Raw genomic sequence first — 16,892 nt, forward strand, 5'->3', positions numbered from 1 at the left:
CCTGTCCCCTCCATGTGCCCTCATCCTCCTATACATTGCTGTGTTCCTCCAGACCTGTCACCTCCATGTGCCCTCATCCTCCTATACATCGCTGTGTTCCTCCAGACCTGTCGCCTCCATGTGCCTCATCCTCCTATACATCGCTGTGTTCCTCCAGACCTGTCGCCTCCATGTGCCCTCATCCTCCTATACATCGCTGTGTTCCTCCAGACCTGTCGCCTCCATGTGCCCTCATCCTCCTATACATCGCTGTGTTCCTCCAGACCTGTCACCTCCATGTGCCCTCATCCTATACATTGCTGTGTTCCTCCAGACCTGTCACCTCCATGTGCCTAATCCTCCTATACATTGCTGTGTTCCTCCAGACCTGTCACCTCCATGTGCCTCATCCGCCTATACATTGCTGTGTTCCTCCAGACCTGTCACCTCCATGTGCCTCATCCTCCTATACATCGCTGTGTTCCTCCTGACCTGTCGCCTCCATGTGCCCTCATCCTCCTATACATTGCTGTGTTCCTCCAGACCTGTCGCCTCCATGTGCCTCATCCTCCTATACATTGCTGTGTTCCTCCAGACCTGTCACCTCCATGTGCCCTCATCCTCCTATACATTGCTGTGTTCCTCCTGACCTGTCGCCTCCATGTGCCCTCATCCTCCTATACATTGCTGTGTTCCTCCAGACCTGTCGCCTCCATGTGCCTCATCCTCCTATACATTGCTGTGTTCCTCCAGACCTGTCACCTCCATGTGCCTCATCCTCCTATACATCGCTGTGTTCCTCCTGACCTGTCGCCTCCATGTGCCCTCATCCTCCTATACATTGCTGTGTTCCTCCAGACCTGTCGCCTCCATGTGCCTCATCCTCCTATACATTGCTGTGTTCCTCCAGACCTGTCGCCTCCATGTGCCTCATCCTCCTATACATTGCTGTGTTCCTCCAGACCTGTCACCTCCATGTGCCCTCATCCTCCTATACATTGCTGTGTTCCTCCAGACCTGTCACCTCCATGTGCCCTCATCCTCCTATACATCGCTGTGTTCCTCCAGACCTGTCACCTCCATGTGCCCTCATCCTCCTATACATCGCTGTGTTCCTCCAGACCTGTCACCTCCATGTGCCCTCATCCTCCTATACATTGCTGTGTTCCTCCAGACCTGTCACCTCCATGTGCCTCATCCTCCTATACATCGCTGTGTTCCTCCAGACCTGTCACCTCCATGTGCCTCATCCTCCTATACATTGCTGTGTTCCTCCAGACCTGTCACCTCCATGTGCCCTCATCCTCCTATACATTGCTGTGTTCCTCCAGACCTGTCACCTCCATGTGCCTCATCCTCCTATACATTGCTGTGTTCCTCCAGACCTGTCACCTCCATGTGCCCTCATCCTCCTATACATCGCTGTGTTCCTCCAGACCTGTCACCTCCATGTGCCCTCATCCTCCTATACATCGCTGTGTTCCTCCAGACCTGTCACCTCCATGTGCCTCATCCTCCTATACATTGCTGTGTTCCTCCAGACCTGTCACCTCCATGTGCCTCATCCTCCTATACATCGCTGTGTTCCTCCAGACCTGTCACCTCCATGTGCCTCATCCTCCTATACATTGCTGTGTTCCTCCAGACCTGTCGCCTCCATGTGCCCTCATCCTCCTATACATCGCTGTGTTCCTCCAGACCTGTCGCCTCCATGTGCCTCATCCTCCTATACATCGCTGTGTTCCTCCAGACCTGTCACCTCCATGTGCCTCATCCTCCTATACATTGCTGTGTTCCTCCAGACCTGTCACCTCCATGTGCCTCATCCTCCTATACATTGCTGTGTTCCTCCAGACCTGTCGCCTCCATGTGCCTCATCCTCCTATACATCGCTGTGTTCCTCCAGACCTGTCACCTCCATGTGCCTCATCCTCCTATACATCGCTGTGTTCCTCCAGACCTGTCGCCTCCATGTGCCTCATCCTCCTATACATTGCTGTGTTCCTCCAGACCTGTCGCCTCCATGTGCCCTCATCCTCCTATACATCGCTGTGTTCCTCCAGACCTGTCACCTCCATGTGCCCTCATCCTCCTATACATCGCTGTGTTCCTCCAGACCTGTCACCTCCATGTGCCTCATCCTCCTATACATTGCTGTGTTCCTCCAGACCTGTCACCTCCATGTGCCTCATCCTCCTATACATTGCTGTGTTCCTCCAGACCTGTCACCTCCATGTGCCCTCATCCTCCTATACATTGCTGTCGCCTCCATGTGCCCTCATCCTCCTATACATCGCTGTGTTCCTCCAGACCTGTCGCCTCCATGTGCCCTCATCCTCCTATACATCGCTGTGTTCCTCCAGACCTGTCACCTCCATGTGCCCTCATCCTCCTATACATCGCTGTGTTCCTCCAGACCTGTCACCTCCATGTGCCTCATCCTCCTATACATCGCTGTGTTCCTCCAGACCGGTCGCCTCCATGTGCCCTCATCCTCCTATACATCGCTGTGTTCCTCCAGACCTGTCACCTCCATGTGCCTCATCCTCCTATACATCGCTGTGTTCCTCCAGACCTGTCGCCTCCATGTGCCCTCATCCTCCTATACATCGCTGTGTTCCTCCAGACCTGTCACCTCCATGTGCCCTCATCCTCCTATACATCGCTGTGTTCCTCCAGACCTGTCACCTTCATGTGCCTCATCCTCCTATACATTGCTGTGTTCCTCCAGACCTGTCGCCTCCATGTGCCTCATCCTCCTATACATCGCTGTGTTCCTCCAGACCTGTCGCCTCCATGTGCCCTCATCCTCCTATACATTGCTGTGTTCCTCCAGACCTGTCACCTCCATGTGCCCTCATCCTCCTATACATTGCTGTCACCTCCATGTGCCCTCATCTTCCTATACATCGCTGTGTTCCTCCAGACCTGTCACCTCCATGTGCCCTCATCCTCCTATACATCGCTGTGTTCCTCCAGACCTGTCACCTCCATGTGCCCTCATCCTCCTATACATTGCTGTGTTCCTCCAGACCTGTCACCTCCATGTGCCTCATCCTCCTATACATTGCTGTGTTCCTCCAGACCTGTCGCCTCCATGTGCCCTCATCCTCCTATACATCGCTGTGTTCCTCCAGACCTGTCACCTCCATGTGCCCTCATCCTCCTATACATTGCTGTGTTCCTCCAGACCTGTCACCTCCATGTGCCCTCATCCTCCTATACATCGCTGTGTTCCTCCAGACCTGTCGCCTCCATGTGCCCTCATCCTCCTATACATTGCTGTGTTCCTCCAGACCTGTCACCTCCATGTGCCCTCATCCTCCTATACATCGCTGTGTTCCTCCAGACCTGTCACCTCCATGTGCCCTCATCCTCCTATACATTGCTGTGTTCCTCCAGACCTGTCGCCTCCATGTGCCTCATCCTCCTATACATTGCTGTGTTCCTCCAGACCTGTCACCTCCATGTGCCCTCATCCTCCTATACATCGCTGTGTTCCTCCAGACCTGTCACCTCCATGTGCCCTCATCCTCCTATACATCGCTGTGTTCCTCCAGACCTGTCACCTCCATGTGCCCTCATCCTCCTATACATTGCTGTGTTCCTCCAGACCTGTCGCCTCCATGTGCGCTCATCCTCCTATACATCGCTGTGTTCCTCCAGACCTGTCACCTCCATGTGCCTCATCCTCCTATACATCGCTGTGTTCCTCCAGACCTGTCACCTCCATGTGCCTCATCCTCCTATACATCGCTGTGTTCCTCCAGACCTGTCGCCTCCATGTGCCTCATCCTCCTATACATTGCTGTGTTCCTCCAGACCTGTCGCCTCCATGTGCCCTCATCCTCCTATACATCGCTGTGTTCCTCCAGACCTGTCACCTCCATGTGCCCTCATCCTCCTATACATCGCTGTGTTCCTCCAGACCTGTCACCTCCATGTGCCCTCATCCTCCTATACATCGCTGTGTTCCTCCAGACCTGTCACCTCCATGTGCCCTCATCCTCCTATACATCGCTGTGTTCCTCCAGACCTGTCGCCTCCATGTGCCTCATCCTCCTATACATTGCTGTGTTCCTCCAGACCTGTCGCCTCCATGTGCCCTCATCCTCCTATACATTGCTGTGTTCCTCCAGACCTGTCACCTCCATGTGCCCTCATCCTCCTATACATTGCTGTGTTCCTCCAGACCTGTCACCTCCATGTGCCCTCATCCTCCTATACATCGCTGTGTTCCTCCAGACCTGTCGCCTCCATGTGCCCTCATCCTCCTATACATTGCTGTGTTCCTCCAGACCTGTCGCCTCCATGTGCCCTCATCCTCCTATACATCGCTGTGTTCCTCCAGACCTGTCACCTCCATGTGCCCTCATCCTCCTATACATCGCTGTGTTCCTCCAGACCTGTCCCCTCCATGTGCCCTCATCCTCCTATACATTGCTGTGTTCCTCCAGACCTGTCACCTCCATGTGCCCTCATCCTCCTATACATCGCTGTGTTCCTCCAGACCTGTCACCTCCATGTGCCCTCATCCTCCTATACATCGCTGTGTTCCTCCAGACCTGTCACCTCCATGTGCCCTCATCCTCCTATACATCGCTGTGTTCCTCCAGACCTGTCACCTCCATGTGCCCTCATCCTCCTATACATCGCTGTGTTCCTCCAGACCTGTCACCTCCATGTGCCTCATCCTCCTATACATTGCTGTGTTCCTCCAGACCTGTCACCTCCATGTGCCCTCATCCTCCTATACATTGCTGTGTTCCTCCAGACCTGTCACCTCCATGTGCCTCATCCTCCTATACATTGCTGTGTTCCTCCAGACCTGTCGCCTCCATGTGCCCTCATCCTCCTATACATTGCTGTGTTCCTCCAGACCTGTCGCCTCCATGTGCCCTCATCCTCCTATACATTGCTGTGTTCCTCCAGACCTGTCACCTCCATGTGCCCTCATCCTCCTATACATTGCTGTGTTCCTCCAGACCTGTCACCTCCATGTGCCTCATCCTCCTATACATTGCTGTGTTCCTCCAGACCTGTCGCCTCCATGTGCCTCATCCTCCTATACATTGCTGTGTTCCTCCAGACCTGTCGCCTCCATGTGCCCTCATCCTCCTATACATTGCTGTGTTCCTCCAGACCTGTCGCCTCCATGTGCCCTCATCCTCCTATACATTGCTGTGTTCCTCCAGACCTGTCGCCTCCATGTGCCCTCATCCTCCTATACATTGCTGTGTTCCTCCAGACCTGTCGCCTCCATGTGCCCTCATCCTCCTATACATTGCTGTGTTCCTCCAGACCTGTCGCCTCCATGTGCCCTCATCCTCCTATACATTGCTGTGTTCCTCCAGACCTGTCGCCTCCATGTGCCCTCATCCTCCTATACATCGCTGTGTTCCTCCAGACCTGTCACCTCCATGTGCCCTCATCCTGCTATACATTGCTGTGTTCCTCCAGACCTGTCACCTCCATGGGCCCTCATCCTCCTATACATTGCTGTGTTCCTCCAGACCTGTCTCCTCCATGTGCCCTCATCCTCCTATACATTGCTGTGTTCCTCCAGACCTGTCACCTCCATGTGCCCTCATCCTCCTATACATTGCTGTGTTCCTCCAGACCTGTTGCCTCCATGTGCCCTCATCCTCCTATACATCGCTGTGTTCCTCCAGACCTGTCACCTCCATGTGCCCTCATCCTCCTATACATTGCTGTGTTCCTCCAGACCTGTCACCTCCATGTGCCCTCATCCTCCTATACATCGCTGTGTTCCTCCAGACCTGTCACCTCCATGTGCCCTCATCCTATACATTGCTGTGTTCCTCCAGACCTGTCACCTCCATGTGCCTCATCCTCCTATACATCGCTGTGTTCCTCCAGACCTGTTGCCTCCATGTGCCCTCATCCTCCTATACATCGCTGTGTTCCTCCAGACCTGTCGCCTCCATGTGCCCTCATCCTCCTATACATTGCTGTGTTCCTCCAGACCTGTCACCTCCATGTGCCCTCATCCTCCTATACATCGCTGTGTTCCTCCAGACCTGTCACCTCCATGTGCCCTCATCCTCCTATACATCGCTGTGTTCCTCCAGACCTGTCACCTCCATGTGCCCTCATCCTCCTATACATCGCTGTGTTCCTCCAGACCTGTCACCTCCATGTGCCCTCATCCTATACATTGCTGTGTTCCTCCAGACCTGTCTCCTCCATGTGCCCTCATCCTCCTATACATTGCTGTGTTCCTCCAGACCTGTTGCCTCCATGTGCCCTCATCCTCCTATACATCGCTGTGTTCCTCCAGACCTGTCGCCTCCATGTGCCCTCATCCTCCTATACATCACTGTGTTCCTCCAGACCTGTCACCTCCATGTGCCCTCATCCTCCTATACATTGCTGTGTTCCTCCAGACCTGTCACCTCCATGTGCCCTCATCCTCCTATACATCGCTGTGTTCCTCCAGACCTGTCACCTCCATGTGCCCTCATCCTATACATTGCTGTGTTCCTCCAGACCTGTCACCTCCATGTGCCTCATCCTCCTATACATCGCTGTGTTCCTCCAGACCTGTTGCCTCCATGTGCCCTCATCCTCCTATACATCGCTGTGTTCCTCCAGACCTGTCGCCTCCATGTGCCCTCATCCTCCTATACATCGCTGTGTTCCTCCAGACCTGTCACCTCCATGTGCCCTCATCCTCCTATACATCGCTGTGTTCCTCCAGACCTGTCACCTCCATGTGCCCTCATCCTCCTATACATCGCTGTGTTCCTCCAGACCTGTCACCTCCATGTGCCCTCATCCTCCTATACATTGCTGTGTTCCTCCAGACCTGTCACCTCCATGTGCCCTCATCCTCCTATACATCGCTGTGTTCCTCCAGACCTGTCACCTCCATGTGCCCTCATCCTCCTATACATTGCTGTGTTCTTCCAGACCTGTCACCTCCATGTGCCTCATCCTCCTATACATTGCTGTGTTCCTCCAGACCTGTCACCTCCATGTGCCCTCATCCTCCTATACATCGCTGTGTTCCTCCAGACCTGTCACCTCCATGTGCCCTCATCCTCCTATACATCACTGTGTTCCTCCAGACCTGTCGCCTCCATGTGCCTCATCCTCCTATACATCGCTGTGTTCCTCCAGACCTGTCACCTCCATGTGCCCTCATCCTCCTATACATTGCTGTGTTCTTCCAGACCTGTCACCTCCATGTGCCTCATCCTCCTATACATTGCTGTGTTCCTCCAGACCTGTCACCTCCATGTGCCTCATCCTCCTATACATCGCTGTGTTCCTCCAGACCTGTCACCTCCATGTGCCCTCATCCTCCTATACATTGCTGTGTTCCTCCAGACCTGTCACCTCCATGTGCCCTCATCCTCCTATACATCGCTGTGTTCCTCCAGATCTGTCACCTCCATGTGCCTCATCCTCCTATACATTGCTGTGTTCCTCCAGACCTGTCGCCTCCATGTGCCCTCATCCTCCTATACATTGCTGTGTTCCTCCAGACCTGTCACCTCCATGTGCCCTCATCCTCCTATACATTGCTGTGTTCCTCCAGACCTGTCGCCTCCATGTGCCCTCATCCTCCTATACATCGCTGTGTTCCTCCAGACCTGTCGCCTCCATGTGCCCTCATCCTCCTATACATCGCTGTGTTCCTCCAGACCTGTCGCCTCCATGTGCCCTCATCCTCCTATACATCGCTGTGTTCCTCCAGACCTGTCACCTCCATGTGCCCTCATCCTCCTATACATCGCTGTGTTCCTCCAGACCTGTCGCCTCCATGTGCCTCATCCTCCTATACATTGCTGTGTTCCTCCAGACCTGTCGCCTCCATGTGCCCTCATCCTCCTATACATCGCTGTGTTCCTCCAGACCTGTCGCCTCCATGTGCCCTCATCCTCCTATACATCGCTGTGTTCCTCCAGACCTGTCGCCTCCATGTGCCCTCATCCTCCTATACATCGCTGTGTTCCTCCAGACCTGTCGCCTCCATGTGCCCTCATCCTCCTATACATTGCTGTGTTCCTCCAGACCTGTCACCTCCATGTGCCCTCATCCTCCTATACATCGCTGTGTTCCTCCAGACCTGTCACCTCCATGTGCCCTCATCCTCCTATACATTGCTGTGTTCTTCCAGACCTGTCACCTCCATGTGCCTCATCCTCCTATACATTGCTGTGTTCCTCCAGACCTGTCACCTCCATGTGCCTCATCCTCCTATACATCGCTGTGTTCCTCCAGACCTGTCACCTCCATGTGCCCTCATCCTCCTATACATTGCTGTGTTCCTCCAGACCTGTCACCTCCATGTGCCCTCATCCTCCTATACATCGCTGTGTTCCTCCAGATCTGTCACCTCCATGTGCCTCATCCTCCTATACATTGCTGTGTTCCTCCAGACCTGTCGCCTCCATGTGCCCTCATCCTCCTATACATTGCTGTGTTCCTCCAGACCTGTCACCTCCATGTGCCCTCATCCTCCTATACATTGCTGTGTTCCTCCAGACCTGTCGCCTCCATGTGCCCTCATCCTCCTATACATCGCTGTGTTCCTCCAGACCTGTCGCCTCCATGTGCCCTCATCCTCCTATACATCGCTGTGTTCCTCCAGACCTGTCGCCTCCATGTGCCCTCATCCTCCTATACATCGCTGTGTTCCTCCAGACCTGTCACCTCCATGTGCCCTCATCCTCCTATACATCGCTGTGTTCCTCCAGACCTGTCGCCTCCATGTGCCTCATCCTCCTATACATTGCTGTGTTCCTCCAGACCTGTCGCCTCCATGTGCCCTCATCCTCCTATACATCGCTGTGTTCCTCCAGACCTGTCGCCTCCATGTGCCCTCATCCTCCTATACATCGCTGTGTTCCTCCAGACCTGTCGCCTCCATGTGCCCTCATCCTCCTATACATCGCTGTGTTCCTCCAGACCTGTCGCCTCCATGTGCCCTCATCCTCCTATACATCGCTGTGTTCCTCCAGACCTGTCGCCTCCATGTGCCCTCATCCTCCTATACATTGCTGTGTTCCTCCAGACCTGTCACCTCCATGTGCCCTCATCCTCCTATACATCGCTGTGTTCCTCCAGACCTGTCACCTCCATGTGCCTCATCCTCCTATACATTGCTGTGTTCCTCCAGACCTGTCGCCTCCATGTGCCCTCATCCTCCTATACATCGCTGTGTTCCTCCAGACCTGTCACCTCCATGTACCTCATCCTCCTATACATTGCTGTGTTCCTCCAGACCTGTCACCTCCATGTGCCCTCATCCTCCTATACATTGCTGTGTTCCTCCAGACCTGTCGCCTCCATGTGCCCTCATCCTCCTATACATTGCTGTGTTCCTCCAGACCTGTCGCCTCCATGTGCCCTCATCCTCCTATACATTGCTGTGTTCCTCCAGACCTGTCACCTCCATGTGCCCTCATCCTCCTATACATCGCTGTGTTCCTCCAGACCTGTCGCCTCCATGTGCCCTCATCCTCCTATACATTGCTGTGTTCCTCCAGACCTGTCGCCTCCATGTGCCCTCATCCTCCTATACATCGCTGTGTTCCTCCAGACCTGTCACCTCCATGTGCCCTCATCCTCCTATACATCGCTGTGTTCCTCCAGACCTGTCGCCTCCATGTGCCCTCATCCTCCTATACATTGCTGTGTTCCTCCAGACCTGTCGCCTCCATGTGCCCTCATCCTCCTATACATTGCTGTGTTCCTCCAGACCTGTCACCTCCATGTGCCCTCATCCTCCTATACATTGCTGTGTTCCTCCAGACCTGTCACCTCCATGTGCCCTCATCCTCCTATACATCGCTGTGTTCCTCCAGACCTGTCGCCTCCATGTGCCCTCATCCTCCTATACATCGCTGTGTTCCTCCAGACCTGTCGCCTCCATGTGCCCTCATCCTCCTATACATCGCTGTGTTCCTCCAGACCTGTCGCCTCCATGTGCCCTCATCCTCCTATACATTGCTGTGTTCCTCCAGACCTGTCACCTCCATGTGCCCTCATCCTCCTATACATCGCTGTGTTCCTCCAGACCTGTCACCTCCATGTGCCTCATCCTCCTATACATTGCTGTGTTCCTCCAGACCTGTCGCCTCCATGTGCCCTCATCCTCCTATACATCGCTGTGTTCCTCCAGACCTGTCACCTCCATGTGCCCTCATCCTCCTATACATCGCTGTGTTCCTCCAGACCTGTCGCCTCCATGTGCCTCATCCTCCTATACATTGCTGTGTTCCTCCAGACCTGTCGCCTCCATGTGCCCTCATCCTCCTATACATTGCTGTGTTCCTCCAGACCTGTCACCTCCATGTGCCCTCATCCTCCTATACATTGCTGTGTTCCTCCAGACCTTTCTGCTCGCGGCTTGTATCGCGGGTGTATATAGCCACATGCCCGTCCATCTCTCCAGACACCGTCTGCTGAGGGTGCTCCGTGCTCCGTGTCACATACCGGATGATCTTCCGGATCAGCAGACTTTCATTAATGGTGAATGATGACCTATAGAGTCGGACGTCTTCCTTCATTGCTGTAGGAAAACGTGTTACACAGACGGGTTTATATATGAGCTATCCATGTCTGTTGCTGCAGCAGATGATAGGTCTGGTGTCACAGGCATCTCCTAAGTATCCTGCCCTCGGGCTGTGTAATTGTATGAGGACCATCCCATCCCAGCTGTTACCTGCACAGGAGAGGAGGGCGTGCCACCGGGCAAGCATGGACAGGTACGGGGGAAGATAAGGAGAGAGGCGGAGTGCTCACAGGATTAGGGAAGCAGGAAGGTGTGCCGGCAAAGGAAAGAAGACGCTGCTCCAGAGGGACGGGCGTGCAGGGAAAACCGGCACAGGACATGCGACCTGTAGGCCCTGACCAGAAGATGCGGTAGGCTCCATACTTGGACAGTAATGACATGGTGAGTGGACGCCAGGCCGGAGACATTACACAGAGAAGCTCCAGCTAGCTCTACGTAACCTTACATCAGGACATATAGCCAGAGAAGCAGAGCTCCAAGAGGACATAGTCACTGTATGTGATAATACAGAAGACCAGGGAAATAGAAGAAAAGCTTCATGAAGACGAGGACATGGGGACAGAGACATAATACTAAGAGGACGAAGGTCCATGAGGACATAGTCACTGTATGTGATAATAGAGAAGACCAGGGAAATAGAAGAAGAGAAGCTTCACGAGGACATAGGGACGGAGATACAATACTAAGAGGACGAAGGTCCATGAGGATATAGTCACTGTATGTGATAATAGAGAAGACCAGGGAAATAGAAGAAAAGCTTCATGAAGACGAGGATATAGTCGCTGTATGTGATAATAGAGAAGACCAGGGAAATAGAAGAAGAGAAGCTTCACGAGGACATGGGGACAGAGACACAATACTAAGAGGACAAAGGTCCATGAGGATATAGTCACTGTATGTGATAATACAGAAGACCAGGGAAATAGAAGAAGAGAAGCTTCACGAGGACATAGGGACAGAGACACAATACTAAGAGGACGAAGGTCCATGAGGACATAGTCACTGTATGTGATAATACAGAAGACCAGCAGAAGAGAAGCTTCACGAGGACAGAGGGACAGAGACACAATACTAAGAGGACGAAGGTCCACGAGGATATAGTCACTGTATGTGATAATACAGAAGGCCAGGGAAATAGAAGAAGAGAAGCTTCACGAGGACATAGGGACAGAGACACAATACTAAGAGGACGAAGGTCCATGAGGACATAGTCACTGTATGTGATAATACAGAAGGCCAGGGAAATAGAAGAAGAGAAGCTTCACGAGGACATAGGGACAGAGACACAATACTAAGAGGACGAAGGTCCATGAGGACATAGTCACTGTATGTGATAATACAGAAGACCAGCAGAAGAGAAGCTTCACGAGGACATAGGGACGGAGATACAATACTAAGAGGACGAAGGTCCATGAGGATATAGTCACTGTATGTGATAATATAGAAGACCAGGGCAATAGAAGAAGAGAAGCTTCACGAGGACATAGGGACGGAGATACAATACTAAGAGGACAAACCTCCACGAGGATATAGTCACTGTATGTGGCACTTGGACAGTACCAAATGCATGAAAAATAATTGGTCTCAAGCTTCACAGTTGTAGACCTCTCATTCAAGACCTGGAGGAAATGTGGTCGGAGATGAGTCTCCGCTTCTAGAACGGAAAAGAAGACAAAGAACGACTTGGTGCAGAAATCAGGTAATGACAGATGCTGAGTGCTATGTAGACATGTTTACGTACAGATATTGTGACCGTGTTACACTATGACTGAGACCACGCACATGTTCCTCTGCCCTGTGACCACACGTATGACATACAGGACCTTGCAAAAGTATTCGCCGCCCTTGAATTTTTCACCCTTTTCCCACATTTCAGGCTTCAAACATAAAGATAAAATGTGAATGTTCTGGTGAAGAATCAACAACAAGTGACACAATTGTGAAGAGGAAGGAAATTTATTGCTTATTTTACACTTTTATAAGAAATAAATAACTGTAAATTGAGGCGTGCAATATTATTCACCCCCTGTAAGTTAATACTTTGTAGCGCCCCCTTTTGCTGTGATTACAGCTGCAGTCTCTTGGGGTATGTGTCTATCAGTTTTGCACATGGAGAGGCTGAAATTCTCGCCCATTCTTCCTTTGTAAACAGCTGGAGCTGAGTGAGGTTGGATGGAGGCGTTTATGAACAGCAGTTTTCAGCTCTTTCCACAGATTCTCGATTGGGTTCAGGTCTGGACTGTGACTTGGCCATTCTAACACCTGGATACGGTTATTTGTGAACCATTCCATTGTAGATTTTGCTTTATGTTTGGGATCAGTGTCTTGTTGGAAGACAAATCTCCGTCCCAGTCTCAGGTCTTTTGCAGACTCCAACAGCTTTTCTTCAAGAATGGTCCTGTATTTGGCTCCATCCATCTTCCATCAATTTTACCATCTTCCCTGTCCCTGCTGAAGAAAAGCCGGCCCAAACCATGATGCTGCCACCACCATGTTTGACAGTGGGGATGGTGTGTTCAGGGTGATGAGCTGTGTGGCTGTTACATATCATTTGGCATTGTGCCCAATAGTGTGATTTTGGTTTCCTCTGAGCAGAGCCCCTTCCTCCACATGTTTGGTGTCTCCGGTGGCTTGTGGCAAACTTTATACAACACTTTTTATGGACATCTTTGAGAAATGGCTTCTTCTTGCCACTCTTCCATAAAGGCCAGATTTGTGCAGTATACGGCTGATTGTTGTGCTATGGACAGACTCTCCCACCTCAGCTGTAGATCTCTGCAGATCATCCAGAGGGATCCTGGGCCTCTTGGCTGCATCTCTGACCAGTCATCTCCTTGTGTGAGATGATAGTTTGGATGGACGGCCGGGTCTTGGTAGATTTGCAGGGGTATGATGCTCCTTCCATTGCAATATGATCGCTTGCACAGTGCTTCTTGGGATGTGTAAAGTTGTGGAAATCTTTTTGTAACCAAATCCGGCTTTAAACTTCTCCACAACAGTATCCTGGACCTGCCTGTTGTGTTCCTTGGTCTTCATGATGCTCTCTGCGCTTTACACAGAACATGAGCCTATCACAGAGCAGCATTATACGGAGACTTGATTACACACAGGGGCTTATATTTATCATCATCAGTCATTTAGGACAACATTGCATCATTCACAGACCCTCAATCATCTTCTGGAGGGAGTTTCTGCACTGACAGTAAAGGGGGTGAATAATATTGCACGCCACAATTTACAGTTATTTTTTTAAAAAAGTTTTAAAATCAGCAATAAATTTCCTTCCTCTTCACAATTGTGTCACTTGTTGTTGATTCTTCACCAGAACATTCACATTTTATCTTTTGTTTAAAGTCTGAAATGTGGGAAAAGGCTGAAAAATTCAAGGGGCTGAATACTTTCACAAGGCACTGTACATGTCTGTGATCTGTACGCAGCCAGTAGCTGACCCCGAGGCCTCACTAAGACGTGTTCTGTCTTTGGTACATACCCTTTATAATTTAATCTTCACATGTCCGTGGTTTTTTGTGGACATCTGTATCTGTAAAAAGAAATTTCAGAGATGTTTTTGGTCCAAGTCACAGATCAAAATTACCCATCCAAGTCTTGAAAATCCGTGGCCATCGCCCTCCGTGTGCGATCCGCGTTCTCCCCATTTTTAGCAGTGTGATGGGTAGGAGCGTTGCAATTTATATTTTTCATCCAAAAAAATCACTAATGATAAAACTGAACAGTGGCCAATTACTGATGAAAATCGAACAGAAAAATCCCTGAGGTGTGAATGAGGCCTTAGTCTGTAGATCGGCACGTACTGCATATCTGGCAACCACAGAACCTCAGAAAATGCAATGGAAACCCGTCTGGGCCTCAGGTCGGGCCTTCTCCAGTGAATTCATTATAGTGCTAGAAGATCAATGGGATTTGTCATGTCACTTGTCAATATGGGTAAAGGCTGGTGTGGGGGCAGGGGTGTACCTAGAAATCTTGGGGCCTCATAGTGAAGTTATATTACTCCCCCTTCCATCCACCCACAAACAAATAAATAAAAAAATATTTTTTTATTTCTTGCCTGGTTCACACTAGAACATATCTCACAATTTTACCCTTACTAATAGAGATGAGTAAACCTGTTTGGTTCACGTTTTGCCAATTTCAGCTTCGGTTCGAGCCTTGGCCGGTTTGTTCGGGCTCGGCTTACCAAACACTCTGCTCAAAAGTCAGCAATGCTCAATAACTAAAGAAAAAACAAAAAGCCAGCACTAAATGTGCACTTCAGCACTAAAAATTCCAAACTGTACCTATTATAAAAATGTTGAGATTTTTGGCAAAAAATTGCAATTTCTTGAGCTGCCTCGCCACGTCACGGCAAATCTCATTTGGGGCAGTCCTACACTAAAATATTTTTATAAAATGTGCCATACGGCCTCACATATGAATAGTAGAACTGCTTTTAGCAGCACTCACCTGGTCGGTGGCTGACCCCAACCTTGCTATGCACCCCAATTTGGGATGTATTCCACCTGTCTAGATTTTCGGCGATTGGTGACTGTTCACATTCAGTCATCAGGCCCTGTCCACAGGCTATTTACGTCAGCAGCATTTGCTTGGACCTGTCCCACCAACAGCCATGATTCAGTCATGGGTACGGGATTGAAATAGACCAGGTGAGTGCTGCTGAGAGCAGTTCTAATATTTCATATGTGAGGCCGTTTGGCACATTTTATAAACATATTTTAGCGTAGGACTGCCCCAAATGAGATTTGCCATGAAGTGGTGGGGTGGCTCAAGAAATTGCAATTTTTTTAGTGCTAGCTTTTTTGTTTTTTCTTCAATGTTCAATAACTGTTCGTTTGCAGAAAGCCCACTCCCGCACCCATCACAACCATGTGAAGTATTGGCATGGATGTGATTTGGCCAGGGCAATCACTGTAAAAAAAAGGAAGCAAAAGGGTTAAAGCATGACATACCTACAGAGTCTCCGCCGTGGCTGTAATTGCTCCCATAGCTGTACTTTCAGGGCCGCTTATTCACTGCTTTCTCTGGTCACCGGTGTGTCTGGCTGCTACCAGACCTCGCCCTTAGACAGCGTCTGTGATTGGTTGGAATCACAGGCGTCTGCGCGTCTATATTGTGATATCACAGGGTCCTTCTCCCATATCACACAATCAACAGAGCGAGTGATTGATGACAATTCAAAGAACATTTATTCCAAGCAAATCAAACAGTCAATAACATAATCCACCATACAGAGGGTAAAAATAGTCCAGAAACACTAGTATAGTCCAGTAAGTGATGATAAATGTCCAGGTCTCTCTGAGAAGCTGCAGCGTCTGCCCAGAGGATCAATCTTAGTCCTTCTCTCTTGACGTTCTCAAGCAGACTACCTAATTCTTCAGGTAAGCAGAGAGATTAGGTGGATCCCAGGCCCCCTCCCCCCACATCTAGGGACAGAAACACTACAGGGGGTGATTACCTACAGACAATACAATGTACACACAAGCAATACAGAGAATGGACAGTGAACCACGCCTAAAATACGAACCTACACAACATGATACACAACCCCCCCATATTCCACCATCACACGTGGTATTGAATAAATCGGCGTAGGGTCTCTCCAACTATTGATACCAGCACAGATAAAGCATACGGCCACTGGCTGCAGCCCCCAGCTGTGTGCTTATCTTGGCGGAGTATCAAAATAGGAGAAACCGCATGCAGGTTTTTTTTTCTTTGTTTTTTTTTTAAATTAAATAAAATGGCATGGTTCCCCCCCCCCCTCAATTTTGATACTCAGCCAAGATAAAGCCCAACAGCTGGGGGCTGGTATTCTCAGGCTGGAGAGCCCCATGGTTATTGGAAGCCCCCCAGCCTAAAAGTAGTAGCCTGCAGCCGCGCAGAATTGCCGCATCCATTAGTTGTGACAATCGCGGCACTTTTACCAGGCTCTTCCCGATTTTCCCCTTGTATGGTGACAATCAAGGTAATAAGGGGTTAATGTCAGTTCACAGCTGCCACTAAGCCCTAGATTAGTAATGGAAGGTGTCTGAGACCCCCCCCCATTACTAATCTATAATTGGAAAGAAATAACCACAAGCACCGAAAAAATCCTTTATTTGAAATAAAACCCAAAAACCCCACTCTTTCACCAATTTTATTAACCCCCAAAACAACCAGGTCCGAAGTTATCCATACGAGGTCCCACAACGATTCCAGCTCTGCTACATCTGAATTGTCAGCGAGCAGCCATAGAAAATGACCGCCCACTGTGAGATTCAGGTAGAGACTGAGCCGCTATCAGCGGTGACATCACTCAGGTTATTTGCGGTCACAGCTGGAGGTTCCCACGGCCCTTTACTTATGACCG

General features: G+C 50.6%; 1 protein-coding gene across 2 annotated transcripts in view; it reads left to right on the forward strand.

The window, feature by feature from the left end:
* The window catches only part of LOC142297133 (sterile alpha motif domain-containing protein 12-like), an 80,814-nt gene that overhangs the window by 44,381 nt on the left and 19,541 nt on the right, over positions 1-16,892 (forward strand). The window contains exon 1 of one of the 2 annotated variants that reach the window (XM_075341407.1): positions 10,770-12,224. The exons of the other annotated variant lie outside the window; for it this stretch is intronic. The gene's annotated coding sequence lies outside the window, so the exon portion shown is untranslated. Of the gene's footprint in view, positions 1-10,769; positions 12,225-16,892 lie in introns of those variants that run through there. 2 annotated transcript variants of the gene reach the window in all.

Source organism: Anomaloglossus baeobatrachus, chromosome 3 (assembly GCF_048569485.1).
Source record: "Anomaloglossus baeobatrachus isolate aAnoBae1 chromosome 3, aAnoBae1.hap1, whole genome shotgun sequence".
In the NCBI taxonomy this organism is placed as follows: Eukaryota; Metazoa; Chordata; class Amphibia; order Anura; family Aromobatidae; genus Anomaloglossus; species Anomaloglossus baeobatrachus.